Here is an 18,052-nt window from a genome sequence, read left to right on the forward strand (position 1 = left end):
ACTAAATCCAGATATAAAGCCCTGAAGGAGTCTGTACTAGTCATACGCACAGACTGAGCTGATAAAAATGCCTGCCGCAGAAGAACAAAAAACGGCACAGCTTAGAAAATAGGCCATTGAATTTCATCACTAATAATTTTTAGGGCCAGAGTATATCATTATCATTGCCAATCTACTGTCTTTATCAGCATGGAAATCAGGCCTGCAGGATAAAAGTCCAATAATTTAAAGATTTAATTCCTTATTGTGATCCTAAGGGGACTACAGCTAATGTATACTAAGGTAAAATAGCAACAAGGAAGGAATCACGTCTAGACATATTAAAAAAGGAGAATGTTTTACATAAAAGTTGAGACGCAAAACTTTACGTTTTGGAATAGATGTATTCTGCAAAGGAAAAGTGAAATAATTTTCTCATGAAATAGAGGTAACAATGGTTTTAGTTAATGAAGAGTGTTTCCACAAATTATTTCTCAATAAACTATTGTACTGGTGTGTAGCTGAAATGTGAATCATAATGGTCATTTGTGAAACAAAATTGAAAGGTAAATACAGAAATAAATTTCAGAAATAAATTCAGAAATAAATGATTAAGTAAGAAATTGATTTAGTTTATATTCCTGAATTTGCATTGGCTACTAAGTATGGGAAAATAAGACAACTGTCATCATTGTATCCTTTGGAAATGTGAATATCTGCTACTTGTTTCTTATCTTTGATTTCAAGTGGGAAAAGGAAGACTATGTCTTGATAAAACCTGTGTGAACTGTATTCTGAAGCAGGAATTAGAGGTAGAAAGATTTCAGTGTATGGGGGGCCTGTTTGTCCCTCCCAGCTGCCTGGCTAACTTAGCCCAAAAATGACCACACAGAAACTGTATTAATTAAACCACTGCTTGGCCCATTAGCTCTAGCTTCTTATTGGCTAACTCTTACATCTTAATTTAACTCATTTCTATTAATCTGTGTATCATCATGAGGCTGTGGTTTTACCAGGTAAAATTTCCATATGTCTTAATCTGGCTGAGGATGTATGGCATCCCTCTGACTCCACCCATTTTTCTCCCAGCATTCAATTCCATATTCCCTTCCTACCCAAGCTCTGCCCTATCAACAGGCCAAGGCAGTTTCTTTATTCATTAATAATAATTGTAGCACACAGAGGGAATTACCATATCATGTCAGGAAGAGAACTTGTCAACATAATTATAAAAGAAGTCAATGGCAGGTGAGTAGCGTCTTTGCTTTTCTCCTGGATGCTTTTGCTTCTTTGAAGGAATAGGAGAGCGGAGACTGAATCAATAGACACCCAAGCACGTACAATATCTGCTAAAGAAATAAGTTCCCACAATTGTAACTACTATCATATTCTCTTTTCTTCTCACATTTTGACCTAAAATGCAAGAGAAACATAAGATAGCTAAGAAGTAAGCGGCAGGGTATAATAAGCTAAAAAGCTCAGATGGGATTTGCTAAGAATGTGATATAGAAAACAATGTTTTAAATTATATATAGTGAAATTACATGTACTGTTTTCAGTAACCTAAGAAAAGGAGATCAGAAATCTCTAGTTACTTGATTTTATTGCTTCCTTTAAGAGACTGAGGGGAGATTTACCTACTGGTTTACTGATTAATGGCCTTTTGCTCTTGAACCAGCTGAGGTTCAGTTGGCAAAGTACGAATTGTATCATTTGTTAACCTAGAGAAAAATTTAACACCAGAAATAGTTATTCAGGTGGGGGAGAAACAAACAGACCAAAACCAAGACTGAAAATCCAAATGAGAGTAAAAACCCAAAGCACACTGAGGTACCACATTTGTGAGGGGAAAAAAAAAGGCCCTAGAAAGATGGAACACCTGTTCAGCTGTGATACCCATGATTCCAGGAGTGAAAAAGAGCTCGGTGCTGTAGCCAGAGAATGGCTATGCCAAGTACAGTGTCCGCGCTTGTGTGACGGTGAGTGAAAAGCCCAGGCAATGAAGAAGCCACATCTCCCTGTGCCCCCACAGTCAACTTTCCCCTCGCATGCTCTATTGGCACAACTAACAGGAAGCCAGATGGGAAAGGGGAAGTAAAATGTGCAGAGATCCAGCCTGGGAATCAGAAGCTGGTGCATTTGGAGTTGACAAATAATAGCTTGCTAAAAAGCACTGACATTTAATTACGGACATTAAGATGTGGTGACTGATGGATTCCTTTTGAACTAAATCATATTATGTGGGGAGGTGGGGATTCAGCGTAGGTTCTGATGGCAGAAACAGCTCTGAGTCTGGTAGAGGCTGTATGTCAGTGACTTCTAAGAACAGGAAAAAGAGTAATACGTTCAAAGCATAACTTTGTCATCTGATCTCCCCTTTATAGTTTTTTTTTTAAATAATCACTTCCTCCGTCATTCAGTGACATTGTGTACAGAATTGTACTGACTCTCTAACCTTCATTCTGTGCGTAAATATAGGCTAACGTCACAGAGGACCTGGCTATATTTGGTATGACTCATCCATCATGGAACGGTTAACTTGTACATTCATCTTTTAAAACTAATAATGAATTTCTAAAACCTCTTAAATGGGTTTAAGTTTTGTAATCCGTTTATTGAACATGCCGGCAATGAAAAATTAATTATTAAACAAGAGCCCTGGGAAGATTTCAGCAGCCTTGTCACCCAAGCCTGAGATTGATAACACGCCAGTTTTCAGATCAGGGAGGGCTGTGACAACTCTCCAATTTAAACCTGGAAGGGTAATGTTAAGCATGTCCCGGCATAAGTCAGATTTTTAATTTATTTTTTATTAAACGTTAGATAGAATAAATTCATCTATGCCTCTCAAACGCAGCCTGATTAAATGAGTTGGCACTCTTTCAAAAACGTAAAGGCTGGTTATGGCTTCTCAAGGACATCGGAAACACTGAAGCATAAGACAACGGGAAATGCGAAATGCAGAAGAGGTGGACAGTGATGTATTCACAAGCAGCACAGGCGAAGGAAGGATCTGCAAAATGCTGAGGCTAACAAAACAAGGGCAGCTTCGTGTTCCCCAAATGGTAAATGCACCCGAAGCCAGACGTTTCGCTTGAGAGTCAGTGCAGAAAACCGTTTGCCTCCAAGAGCAAAAGACATGTTAAAAACAACATATCCGAGGGAGCAGAAGGGGATGGAGTCCCACTTGACCACTAGGGACCAATTCTCAAATCCTAAATTGTGGGTTCAGGTTAAGAACTGCAGGGAATTTTTCAGTACTTCTGGTGGTTTTCAATGATGACAGATGGAAAGAACACTGTGTCCTGGTGTGGTCCTATGTCAAACACCACCGCTTCTTGATTGGGCCTCCTAAAGGCACAACTCCTTCATGTTTTGTAGGGTTATTAAAAAATGGTTCATATCACATACTTTGAATTGGGTCACAGCAAATCAATTGTTCAGAACACTGCAATCAAAAAGAAAGGAAGAAAGAAAAAAAGAAAGAAAAAACACTCTGGTCTCCTAAATTTGACTCTAAAACCTCAGTGAAGAAAATGACAACTCACTTAGCCCTAACTGAGCCACAAGATTTGAAAACTGACAAAGAATTCCCTTGTAGTGTATCCCGTCTCTGTGTGCTCCTTTACAGAGCATCTCCTTGTGCATACTGCTCTTTTTTTTCAGCTCCTTAAAAAAAAAAAAAAATCATTCCCTACATTGAACTAATGAGCTAAATGTGAACAATAGTCAAACTTTTGTTAATGGTAGAATACAGTGAGTGACCATATTTTTCCTTGTCTGAGAGTCAGGAAATGTAAGAGTCAGCAATCTCACAGGTCCTTGAGCCTTGTGGTTGGGGCGTGAGATGAGGGCATCCCACTTATGGAAAAGTGTTCGAAAGTCTTTTATTGTTTACACAGCAGCCAATGGATCTCTGTGTCAATTCCCATCTACTGCAAAAAGAGGCTGCTTTGTTGTGAGGTGACCAAAGCACTGATCTACAGGGAAAACAATTATGACATTAGGAGTCCAGTTCTTGCTATAGTCATTTAGTAGAATAATCTTAGTAGGATTCCCCTAGACATGGGACCTATTTAATCTTACGTTCTGGCTTCATTAACAATGTTGGTTTGGGTTTCATCTCATGGATGGGACTTGAATTCAATGAAACTGTGGTATAATGTTCCCATAACATTGGTAACACTATTGTACCAGCGGATAGATCATGCGGGCAGGTCACCATTGTAGCACACAAGGGTCATAGTTGGAGGAGATTGATGGTGACTTCGAAAAACAAGGAATGGCATTTATTGACTACTGCTTTGTTTTTTCAGCCAGGGCATGATGGACAAGGGTCACAGTTCCCTGCCCTTGTGGACATCATATTTTACTAAACATGCAAAAAATGTCTGTTTCACTGGCAAAATATAAAGTTGTTGTAAAACATAGTATTATTGAAAAATAAAAGCAGATGAACTTATGAAATTTGGCTAATTTCATGCTAGGAAAAGCGATTATTATTTAGCTAGAGTAGGCACAGCCTCAGTGAGAAAATGATATTTGAGTAGACTTGAGAGAGTTAATAAATGATGCTGGTGAAAGAGTGTGTTGAGAAAGGAAATTATATGAAAATTGTAATCTGATTTTGCTTATATTTAACCTAGTTTAAAAAATGGACACAGAACATGAACATAATATTTAGTGAACTTATGTTCAAACTGATAAAATCATGAGGTAATGTTTGAATGTAAATAGTGGCTGTTTTTGTTGTTTTGTTTTGTGATTTTTTTTGTTGTTAGATTTAAAATGCCCTATTGACAGTCGTTGTTGATACTGCTGAAACTCTTTGAAACGTGTATTATTCTAGGTTCTTAGAGAAAAGACTTTATATGAAGCCATTTAAGTTTTTAATTCTCATAGGAATAAATAACAATGTCAAGGACTAGTTGATGGCAAAGTGTGTGTGAGTTAAGAGGTGACAGGGAGCTGTGTGTAAAGACGGTGGTGAAAGTTAACTAGTATGAAAGAGGCTGAATCATTGGGAGATGAATTAGAAAAACTTCTTTGTTCCTTTTTAAAGGATACAGGCAGGGCTATGGCTAACTGACTGACTGTCTTCCCAGTAGGCTTGACTGCCTGAGTTGGGCACCCATCACCAACACTGGGCATAGCAGCATCTGTCTGTGCAACACTCTCGTTTAGGAGGCAGTAACGGAATAATCATGAATTCAAGGTATCCTTAGCTACATAGTAAGTTCAAGGGTTGATTGAACTACATGAAACCCTCTCCTAAGGGGAAACAATAATATTTTGACAATCGAAATTTAAATTGACCCTCTCTAAATGAAACATTCACTCCTTCATTTAATTCTGAATTTTTAGTGAATAAAAGTATTAAAAAGTAGGAAAGAGGGGTAGTGGAGAATAAAGGGAGAAAGGAGGGTAGAGGAGGAAGGAGAATGTGGAAGGAAACCTTGGGCCAGCTTACATGCTATGCTATAACATATTAAGGACAAGATTGGGCAGTTTTCTTACTCAGAGGTTTCACAAAGGAATCAGAGATGCAGTGTTTTTGACTGTGGCTACTAGCAAACACTACCCACCAAGAGACCAAGGTAATAAGCAGAATTTAGATTTGAAGAGTTCTGTATACTGGACACTAAGAGAAGGTCTTAAGGATAAGGAAAAATTAATCCAGTTTCATGAATAGAAATGGTGTCCAGAGATAAGAACAGAAGATTCCAGGATCTGAGGGAAGAACTAAAGTGTTTAGATGAGCACAGACCCAGGAGCTATTTAAGGACTGCTCATTTAAGGAGTTGATACAAGTAAGGAAGCATTAGTCCTAACATCCTGAGCAATGTTGATTTGTTTCCTTATAAACCTGTTTGAGTAGGTGTGAACTTCAAACCACATACCTCACTTTTAATAAATTGTTTACTTTTAACTGATGTTTTTTTGAGTCCCTCAATTGTCCAGTGCCTATGTGATATGAATTTGCATGGATACCATGATAGTAAACAGAGTGCTAAATTAGACCTATACTGTCCCCAAAGCTCAATCCTCTTTTGAATTAGTGAAAGAAATCAACATTTTTGAACTAACAATTGAGAAAGTAATTACCTATGTACAGACACATAGACTACACACACACACACACACACACACACACACACACACACACACACATACACACCTTCTGCTTTTTTCAAATTGCTAATGCCCAAGAGTCCACTAAATGTACTTCTCAGTTTAGCTTCCTGCCATTCTTTTACACTGAGCATTGGAAGTCAAGCTTAGTTGCCTTTCTTCCCTGGCAGTTCACAGTTTAAGAAGCAAACAAAATAATTAATCACTGCATTAATAAGTATATAACTATAATATAAACCAAGATAATGAATAAGAAGCCACATTCACAACGGGAAATTCATCAAGGGTGATCACTTTTAAGTCAACTACTCTCAACTCACTCTACCCCCATTCAGAAGAAACACTTTGCCTCTTTCTCTCTTCTGGTTCAAACTAAGACATTATTCATTCGTACTCAGCCCGACAAATTCTTACATATACATCAAGACTCAGTTCATACGTCATTTGAGCGCTACACTCGATTCGTTTAGGCAGAGATTTCAGAAAAGGTTGAAATACAGGGTTTCAGTCAGCAGCAAATGTAAGAAATGTTGATAACGGATGAGGAAAGAAAAGGAAAATCATACAGAAAAGGAACTAAAGTGAGACAAGAGAAAACCCACTTAGATTTCTCAGGCCTAATCTTCAAATTCTTTACATAAACTTTTCGATTTGTAAATGAAATCAAATTAATGGCTAAAGAAGCAAGTAAATTGACATCATTTCTATTCTGCGGTAATAATTCTCAAAAAAGTAAATTTCACATGGGAGAGAATTAGCACTTCTTTGTATAAAATGGAACTAAAACATTCTTGCTTTTAAATCCATGTTTTTAAAAGTCAGTTTCAGTTTGACTTCCAGAACAAGTGAAATAATTCACTGTATTTTCCAATATTTCTGAGATAAGAAACAAATATCAAAATGTCTCTTAATGTTGAAAATATTAATTTCCTGGTACTTTTAAGGTTGCAAAGTCATTTATGTAAAATCTTTCTTAGTGTTATTGACTTTCACTGAGTACTTAGAATAAGTCTGTCAGCTTTCTCTATACTTAACATCTTTTGCTCATTTACAAAGTGACAAATGTCATTACAAAATGGCAGTTGTGACAGCCATTACAAATGCACACATTTTACCAAAGATTAAACTAAGACTTACAAAGTCAAGCTATCTTGCTGAAGTCACACAGCTAATAATTTCAACACGCAATTATGTCTGTCTGATTCAAGTACTTACTTCCTATCAAATTGATTGGTTAGTTCTTAAAAATACCTTAAAGACAGAAAGAGGGAGATTCAATGTCTGAACAAAGATTCAAATACTTCTCACTATAAAGATTTGTGCGAAACAAGAAAATAGAAAATAATTTGAAAACTACGTATTATATTTAAATGCAGGGCTACAACATCTTAAGAATTTTGTCCCTAAAAGGCATTCACCCATCATAAGAAAGTGCTATTCTCTGCTGCAGGGAATCGAAGCTTGATTTCATGTCATTATTATTGACTATAAAACAAAGGTAGGGAGAAGTTCCAGAAAAGGGAAGTGATGGCTTGTTCCCTGCCTGGCACAGTCTAAAAATGCTCTTGGTACAGCATCCTAAGTACCTAGGAGAGAATGTCAATCCCCTTGGTTTAATTAGGACTAGTGTTGTTTGGCTCTGACTGAAAGTCAGAGAGAGAGAGAGAGAGCAACAGGGGATCCAGGAGACAGAACAGGCACAGACAAGCTGTGTACTCTTAGCGGCAAAGCAAGAGAGTCCCCTGTGGTACCAGTGTGTCTCAGGGACACAAATAGAGAATAAACCTTCCTGGGCCTATGTATCTTCCAAAAACTTGGATATATTTAGTTTACTAAGGGTTGATTTATTTTTAATCTTTATCCTAATATAACTTTTATTTTTATCAATGCAGATAAGTACACTACTGTACTAGAAGAGTACTTCTAGAAATTTAATCATTCTTCAAAAATGTTTAGATATTTTTGATATTTAGGTTAAGATATTTATAAGGACATTGAATAAAGTCAATTATTTTTATTTAAGATGGAAATTTAAGTGTAACCATATTTTTTTAAAAAAATCAAACAATGTGACTTGTTTCTTATCTATGACGCTTCAATGCTCCTGTATAAAATAAAGGTTTCCACTGTATTATATCATCTACAAAATGAAATCTATGTAAAAATGCTAAAAAAAATTATGCCTTTGAGGTTAATGAGATACCTTAGTGGGTAAAACTAGCATCCTAGGCTGTTCATGTAGTACAAACCCATGTCTGTACTATAAAATAAATACACGTAGTAGAATAGTGATGAAAAATTATGTGTTTTGTTCTCAGTAATAATTGCAACCAAATGTATTAACAAAATAAGTAAGTGGATTATCCCTGTTACATGTCTTCGCATTTAGAATTTCTTAAAATTAAAACTTTAAAAGACCCAAAGTGCTTGGTGTTAAGTAAAACCCAATTGTCAGTTTCTGAAATACAAGCAATAGCATCATCGTGAATGGTAAAATTATCAAATTCAAAATTTTCTGTGTTAACATACTCACTATGAAATGTATTCTGTAATGACTATAAATCTGCTTAAAATAAATATAGAAGTGTGCAGTGTGTTACTAATACATAAAGGATACAGAGTACTCCTTAGCTAGATGCATGTACAAAATGACATGTTTGCTGATAGCAAAAATCAAGCATGAACAAGGTCGATATTTAAAAATTTAAGACAGCACTAAAGATCACTATGTTGCTCCAATATTAATTGTACTATAGATCATTTAAGAAACCAGCTCCGCACTTTTTCTGCAATTTAGAAGTAGCAGTTTTTATATGGCACTGATTATCACTGCTTTTCTTCTAGGTAAGAACAAGGGACTTGTCAGTTCCCCTACTAATTAACTCATTTCATAGCAAGTTCCCTTCATGAGGAACCATTTAATCTTCTGTGGACATTTTTGTCCTGGTCACCCTCTGATCCCACTTTCAATTGTTGTGTTTACTAATCTTTCTTTGGCTCCACTTGAATATATTCTGAATTGTGCTGCAAAGTGGCAGGCTGATCAAAGCATTGACTATTAGACAGTCTATCTGGTCCTTTGGAGCATCTATTTTGGGCTGTGGTATAGTGCCTATGTACACAGGAGGAGTGTCTTATGATTGTCCAGTTTTAATATCTAATACTTGAATCACACTTAGTCAGAAATTATTTCAGTGTGGAATCCATCAGTTTATGAAACGATCTTCACTGTGTTGGCAAATGCCTAGGGTTCTCCAGAGCTCCTAAACAAATTGACTGACCTGTTTTGTTTTGTTTTTTTTTGTATGAGACATGGATTTATCACAACTGTTTACATGCATTCATATAAACAGGGAAATTATTTAGAAATCTTTTCTTGATAACAGGTGTATTTTAAAATTTTATAGTGAATTTTAAAAGAATATTTCCAAATAAATTCGTCATTATAAAGATATTAGATGAAGACTGAAGAGCTTTTCCCATAAATAAACAAACAAATAAAGGTCACATTCTAATCATTACCCTGAGCTGGAAATAACCATTCTGATTTCAAAATCTAAAAAATAAAAATAAAGATCAGTTATACAGCTCAGAGGTCAGAAGACTTACATGAAGGCCATGAATCCATTCCTATGTCACATAAACTGAAAGAAGCGAGTCAAGAATTAGCATTCCAGAGGTGAGGAGATGAAGGCAAGAAAACTAGAAGATCAAGGACATCATCTGCCCTCTGCTAAACAGAGAATCTGAAGCCATCTTGAGAAAGACACCTTGCATAAAATAACCAAAACCCACCCTCCTGAAAGACAGGTCTAGAGATCTGAGTCAATAATAATAATAATAATAATAATAATAATAATAATAATAATAATAATAATAACAGACTTAACATGAAGGTCAACCTGAGATATAAGTCATACAGAAAAAGGAGAAGAAAAAATAATTAATCAATCAATCAATCAATCAAAAGGAGAATAGACAGGAAAAATATTGAAAGGGGGAAAGAAAAGAGGGGCAAAATCTTCATTTACAGCACAATTATTAATGCACAGACCACTATTGTAATTTGCTAACTGTTGCTGTGAAAAATACCATAACCAAAAGCAATTTGAGGAGGAAAGAGTCCATTTTGTCTTACCGGTTATTGAGTGTCATTGAAAAAAGCCAGGTGAGGAGTTCAAAGTGGAAATTGAATTAGATAGTCCTAAAGAAATGAATTACTGACTTTTTTCCAATGTTAGGTTGGCCTACCTGCCTAAGGACAGTACCACTCTCCGTGTACAGGACCCTTCTACTTCAATTAGAAGTTGAGTCCATTCATTACTGATATGCTCCAGGGACATGAGTATGGAAGCTATTCCTCAGTTAATTTCTATTTCTTGCTTGTCAAGTTGGCAACTGAGGCTAGCCTTGAGAACTTTATCATTTGAACTGGTAATAATGACAGAAAATGTTTATGTTTGCATTTCAACATTCTATTCTGTCTGGCAACAGCTACAAGAACTGTGTTTCTTAATTGCATCCATAGGCTGATGGATGCACAAATGATTAGATAAACCTAGCATTTCTGTATTTAGTATGCACAGAGAAGCATCACATCCAATTATTAAAATGAAGATGGAAGGGGAACCAAAATAGTTTGAAGCATATACTTATTGCCAAAAAGCCAGTACCAATTGCAAAATTAGTCATGGTGTACTCAAGTTATTTCACTCTCTAGCCCATCCCTTGTCATGACAAAATTAAATAATACTTTACAGGAACTATTTTCATGATCACGACTCATTATTAGAGAATACTATATGAAGAAAGAGCCTTCAATTAAAAAAAAAAAGTGTTTTAGAAAGGTGTAATGTCTGGATGAGTTCCCACTACTGCCGGTCTCTAGGGAAGGCAGAAGGATGTAGATTTTTTCACATGCAGAGGAGAGCTCAAGACAGACACAGTCTCTGATAAATCTTCTCCATGGTCCCATTAGTTTCGATGAAGTTCTTTGAGGAATAGAAAAGAGAAAAATGCAATGAAAAATGTTCTCATTTTGTGGTATGGTGTTATCTGGTCCTGATTTATTCCCTACCAAGCAGTAGGTCAGAGGACAAAATAGGAATTCTTTACTTTTATACATGTAAGTACACACACACACACACACACACACACACACACACACCATATTATATATTGGAAAAGAAAAAGCCATGATGTTATCCAGAAAATGTTAATCCCACCAATCGAAATTAAGGCCACTACCCCATTTTAAATCCAAGTTTGAAGCAAGCTTTGATTAAATACTAGCCAAGTGGATAGACTCTGTCCATGTCCATAACCAGGTTTCTGAGAAACGGCCCAGAACCACAGTATGCAGCAGCTTAAGAAGAAAAACCTATAATTCACTGCACTTCTCATCAGGTCCAATTAGGATCCAGCATATTTCCTAATTATGAACCTACTATGTATCTCCTACCCACATATGATCAGACACATCCGGTGCACGTGAGTCAAACTTGTTTAAGGAATTGAAAAACATATGACTTGTGATTTTTCATCAACAATAGCCACCAGCATTTCAGGAATTATCTTTAATGGGCTAGGAGCATGTAATACATATATAAAATGTACTATAATAATATATGTTTCTATATGCGTATTAAATTTGTACTACTATATATTTATTCTTTTATTTCAGCATATTCATAATAACCATTGTTTAAAGTTTTAGTAAATGAATTTGTACTTTCTGAAAGTTAAACCTAATACCTTAAAAAGCTGAAGTATTAAGTATTCAAGGATTGACTTCTACAGGTTCACTATATTGGTAATATATGGCTCTGAAGATGTTTGTTTATCATTTGCACATCAGTTTCCTGAGTGTGAAGTAACAGGGAACATTCTCAAATTCATGGAACCAAGTAGATGTTGCATTCAACGTTTTAGTTAAGATGCTATCAAATAATAGCAAATAAATGAATAATTTAGTGATCGTTATTAGCACCTCACATTTAATTTTCATGTAGATGTCTTTCATTAATATCAATTATTCTTTCTAATCCATGATTTGATGTCCCTTTTGAAAAAATGTCAGCACCGGAATGAGAAAATATAGAATGCGTAGGAACTGTTTCTTATTTTTAAAACTTACTGGCAATTGCAGAGACTAATAGACTAAAAGAAGGAAAGTGTCAGAAATTTCTCCATGTTAGAACATCCATGTGCCTTCGGCAGCAAGGATAAGACTTAAATCCCTAAAATTTGATGTCTTCTAAAAGGTGATAGTATTAGAGAAGGGAAGAGATGTTTGGTAAATAATATTCTTTGAGTCTCACGTGTCCCCCACAGGCTTGCTTGTGCTTGTAACACTCACTTCTTAAACTGTAGTGGAGTTAATCTTGTATCATGCTATATTACTGAAAGAGTTTATGAGTTGTAGAAGTTCCTTGGTAGAATTTTGGGCTTGTTTATGTAAACAGTGAGAGTTTAACTTCTTCTTTTCCAATTTGTATCCCCTTGATCACTCATAAGTGGTTTTTAAACATAAAGCAAAGAAAACCAGCCTACAAATCATAATCCCAGAGAACTTAGACAACAATGTGGACACTAAGAGAGACATACATAGATCTAATGTACATGGGAAGTAGCAAAAGACAAGATCTCCTGAGTAAATTGGGAGCATGGGGACCTTGGGAGAGGGTTGAAGGGGAGGGAAGAGGCAGGGAGGGGAGCAGAGAAAAATGTAGAACTCAATAAAAATGAATAAAAGTCTGTAGTGGAGCTATATGGTTGTTGGGTGATGGAAGGCCCACAGGCAAGGGTAAGTCACCCAGTCCAGCTCTTAGAATATCTTAAAATCTCTGGTTTTGGTGGCATTAAGTAGATACAAAATGTCATGGGTTTCTCATACCTTCCCAATACCATGCCTTCTACTGTGTTTCTCCTCAGTCCCCTGTGATGGACTAGATTCCCTCTGAAACAGCTATCTAAAGTGAGCCAGTCTTCTCTTAGTGAGACATAGTGTTAATAGAAAATGCAACCATTCATAAGGGTATAGGTCAGCATTAAAGCACTGAGTTCAACCCCAATTAACAAAGCTAACCAAGGAAGCCACCCAAAGAAATTTTATGGACATTTCTTCTATTCTTCAAATATTATATGTGTGTTACATTGCTGCCATGGCATCCAGTGTATTGATTTCCTTCTTTGCCACCGATCTTCTCTACAGGAATGTCTTACAGGTGTCTATTATTGTGCAGAGATACCAGGACCATGACAAGACCCTTCTTATAAATGTAAGTATTTATGTGGAGTTTTGCTTACAGTTTTAAAAGTTTAGTCCATTATCGACATGGCAGGGAGCTTGGCAACGCACATGGCACTTGAACAGTACCTGACAACTACTTCCGGGTTCACAAACAGGAAGAAAGAGAGATAGAAAGATAGACAGAGAGACACGAGAGAGACAGACAGAAAAATAGGGAGGCAGAGAGATATGAAGACAGAAGACACACCTTCTTCAACAGTGCCATACTTCCTAATCCTGCTAAACATTTAAACAGCTTTACTCCAGGGAGACCAATTATTCAAATTTATCAGTCTATAGGAGCCCTTCACATTCAACACACCCCAAAGACCGCTCTCTTTTTGTAGCATTTAACACCCAAGTTAAATTAAATCATGATATTATAACACGGCCTAGTTCTGTGGTGATTTTTCAAATAATCCACACATTTCCATGCATGATTGTATAGGATTACATTTAATTAAGGGAGGATCACATTCCCTCCATTAATGCCAAGGATGTCTACAGAACTCAGTCTCGTCTAGGCAGCTTGCTTCTCAGGCATTTAGTCCTGTTTTATAGTCACAATGTCTTCAGACAAAGTGTAAAGTGAACATATCTGTAAAAAGCTGCAGTCGTCAGTGTTAAATTGCAGGGTTAAAATTGGATCCCATGAGGCACAATGTAAGAATGGCTTTAGTTCAAACCCTAATGGAATGTGTTTTATGTGGATGTGGAGGTTAGAAGATGGACTGACGTAAAACATACAAACCAGCACAGAAAAAGACCAAGTGTCTCAGGTAATCCAGGCCATTGATGCTGAACCCTGTTTAAAATGATCACAATTATCTGGGGAACTTATTAAAATTACTGATTCCCAAATTTCAACCACTAAGATTTTATTGATGAGATGTAGAATAAGTATTTTTAGCTATCCCTTGTGACTTTTTGCAGAACTTTCTGCCCCAGTGCTTGGCCCATCATTTTAAAATCAATAAACTAAAATTAAAGGAAAGTTTAATGGAAAAAGATATTTTTAAAAAGCATTTTTTAAAGTTTCGTTTTGTAAGTTGAATTAGCATAATTCATTCTAAAAATATATCTTATTTGAAGTGCCATTTATATATAATTTTCAGCATCAGAAATATTAATAATACCTATATAATATATACAAAAAAGCTATTTAAATTATATTGTAAGCTATATAGTATCTTTTAATAAGATAAAATAATTTATTAATTTCGTAAATTATGGCTAATAAGTTTCTGAAGAAAATAGAACTTTATGTATTTTTTTCAAATATGTAAATATGACAACTATGTAATCGCATATAGTAAATATCTTTAAAGAAATAAATACCTAAGCCTAATTTTTATTAAATTTTAAGACCTAGACCCAGAATAAGTACAAGTATGCATGCCTCAGCATTAAGGCCACTGTGTGAATGTGATATGTTTTGATATTTCAGAGAGTGTAAAATTAATTCTGAAATAAATTTTCTGAATTTTTTCATATGTATCTTATCATGTATTATGCTCAGCTCTGGACAGAAAGAAATAATTTCCACATAATTTCTAATAGAAACACCTAAGAATTGAAATATTTTAAGGGCTTACAATATGAATTTAATATCCTAACAGTGATGAATATACAGCCTTCAAATTTCAAGTTAGCAAACATTTAATTGTATTTATATATAAATGTAAAGACTAAATCAGGGAAGTTAAATCACTATCTAAATATTGTGAGATTGCTATGCATTTGCAATATTTATTTTTCAAGATTTAAGTCTAAAAAGGAAAGACATTTTAATGAAATTATCTTAAAATACTCTGTTCAGAGAAAAATATTTAGTTTAGCTATTCTTTCAAGCCAATCATTTGTGTCCTAATAGCAAACAATCAATATACAGTTGTTGGCCTTCTGGAACTCTTAGAAGAATTGCCAAGAGAAACAAGTGACTAAGTAATTAGCTTTCACTCACTGAGCAACAAATTGTTAAACAGAAACTGTGATGAGGCTTTATAGCTGAATAAAAACAAGACACCAATGGGCCTATAAGTGTTGTTTAGTTGTGTTTCCATTATTCTTATCTTGACAAGAGTTCGTCAGTAATTTCCATGATCATCTCTAGACTTAAGCATCTATGAGTCATTTCACCTATGGCCTACATAAACATACATCTCTATGCCAATGACTTTCCTAATTTGTTCAGGTAGTTATGAGTATATTAACTAAACCTTTTTAATGATACAATGCACTTACATCATTTTTTTTATACCTGGAATATGAAAATGCTTCTAAACCCTATGATTTCACCAATAGTAATTCTTCTAAATTTATGTCTGCATCCCTCATGAAATTCAAATATTTTTATTATATGTATGCCTCAAAAAGATAAATAAATGTATTTTATTACATTTAGCATAGTTTTCAATTAGTATTAAATATACATTTTGAATAAATACATGAAATAAACTCGTAGTTGTACAGAACAAAGTAATGAAAAGCTCCCAGCAAGTTTTGTTTCTGTTCATATTATTCCTAACAGTTGAAATTCCTAGAGCTTATTCAAAGTTGCTGGAAAGTAAGCATGATCACCAACAGTGGAATTTCTTTTAATATCATCTACTCACTGGGGAAAGAGCTGGATTACATTTCTTCTCTATGACAACAATTTCTAAAGGGAGAAATCAGCTTGTACACAATCTATTATATTATTGGTTTCTATTTTGCTAGGAGAGAATGGAGTATAATTATATACTGCTTTCTATTGTACAATTATTCCATATATAGATATATCCTAACTCTGTGACCAACAGTTCACCAAAATGTCATAATCTTTATCCTTTTAACTCTGTATATTTTAACTTAGATATTTCATTAATTTATCAGTCCCTGTGTTCAAAATTAAATTTTCTAGGCCTCTTCCAGCTACCAATTATGTCTTATCAGTCCAGGAGTCTATATTTCATTACTGTGACTGTTGATGCAACAGGATACCAGAGATCCATTCTTCCTCCTTAAACTCTTTTATTCAATAAGTGTTGATTAACTCAAATAATTTCTCCTGTCTTTTTGCATTTCCAAACTTGTATTGTACCATCAATTTTAGTTGATCTTTCTGTTGATAAGATGAAGAACCCTGACAAAAGCAACATAAAAGAGTAAAGGGGTTATTATTGCTCATAGTTCAAGGATACAGGCCACCTATATAAGGAAGACAAAGCAACAACAGCTGATAATACATTGCATCTCAAACCAGGAATGTGTGCACTCAGCTTTCTTTCTTTGTTTTATAACTGATGAGGGTCCCAACTAGAAAAGAGTACCACTTGAGGGTAATGTATTTTCCTACATCTCTTAACCTAATCAAGATAACCATCAGCGGCCTGCATCTGAAGTGGTTCCGGATCCACAAACTTGATACTGTAGATAGCACAATCCATGTAAAATATCATTTATTTAGCCTCTGGTTCAGGTAAGAAACAAAATTTTTTAAAATAATTTATTCATTTTAAATGTCATTTTACATTCCAACCACCACTCCATCCACCCCCTCTTGCATTTCCCACCCAATCTCCCATCCACTCCTCCCAATGGGTAAGGGCTCTCTCCTGGGACATCAAAATAGTCTGGCACACTAAATTGGGTCAGGATCAAGCCCCTTTGTCCTGCATTAAGGCTGAATATGACATCCCATCATCCTTAATCATCAGTGAAATGCAAATCAAAACACTCCTCCACTGCTGATGGGAGTACAAACTTGTACAGCCACTTTGGAAATAAGTATGATGGTTTCTCAGAATACTGGGAATCAGCCTAGACTCAGAGACACCACTCTTGGGCATATACCCAAAGGATACTAGCATGCCACAATGACACTCCCTCAACAATACTCATAGCAGCATTATTTGTAATAGTCAAAACCTGGAAACAACCTAGATATCTGTCAACTGATATCTTGAATGGATAAAGAACATGTGGTACAATTACACAATGGAATATTACTCAACTGTAAATAACAATGACATCATGAAATTTGCAGGCACTATTATGGAACTAGAAAACATCATTCTGAGTGATGTAACCCAGATTCAGAAACACAAATATAGTTATGTACTCACTCATAAGTGGACACGTAGATTGTACTCGGAAAGAGAATCTCCTGAGTTAACTGGGGGAAAAGTGGGAAAAGTAATAAAGGAGAATGAGAGCAGGAGGGAACAGAATGTTTGGGGAATAGGATGGAATTGGAAAACAATGAAAGAGATATATTGATAGGGAAAGCCAGTCTGAGGTTAGGGAAGAACCTGGTGCTAGAGAAATTCCCAAGAATCCACAAGGATGACCCCAGGTAAGACTCCTAATAATAGTAGAGAGGGCACTGGAACTGGCCTTGCCCTGTAATCAGATTGATATATACCCCCATCTACCATCATAGAAACCTAATTATTTTAAATTATGCATGCTCTCAGATAACTAATATTTATTTCAGGCTGCCCCGAACTTACCTTCAATTTCCATTGAATTCTCCCTTTACCTTGATGCAGGGTGTTTCTTAGTTGACGAGACTAACCTTGAACTGACCTTTCTAAGCAAGGGAAGTTCTTTAATTTGCAATCTTTCCAACTTGGCTCACTGAATAGTTGGAAGTACAGGTCTCTAGCT

The 18,052-nt window shown here is 35.6% G+C and overlaps 1 protein-coding gene across 5 annotated transcripts in view; it reads right to left on the minus strand.

Annotated features, from left to right (window-relative positions):
• Pcdh9 (protocadherin 9) overlaps window positions 1-18,052 on the minus strand; it is an 845,344-nt gene that overhangs the window by 624,243 nt on the left and 203,049 nt on the right. The gene's annotated exons all lie outside the window — the stretch shown is intronic.

This window comes from Myodes glareolus, chromosome 12 (genome assembly GCF_982192425.1).
Source record: "Myodes glareolus chromosome 12, mMyoGla1.1, whole genome shotgun sequence".
In the NCBI taxonomy this organism is placed as follows: Eukaryota; Metazoa; Chordata; class Mammalia; order Rodentia; family Cricetidae; genus Myodes; species Myodes glareolus.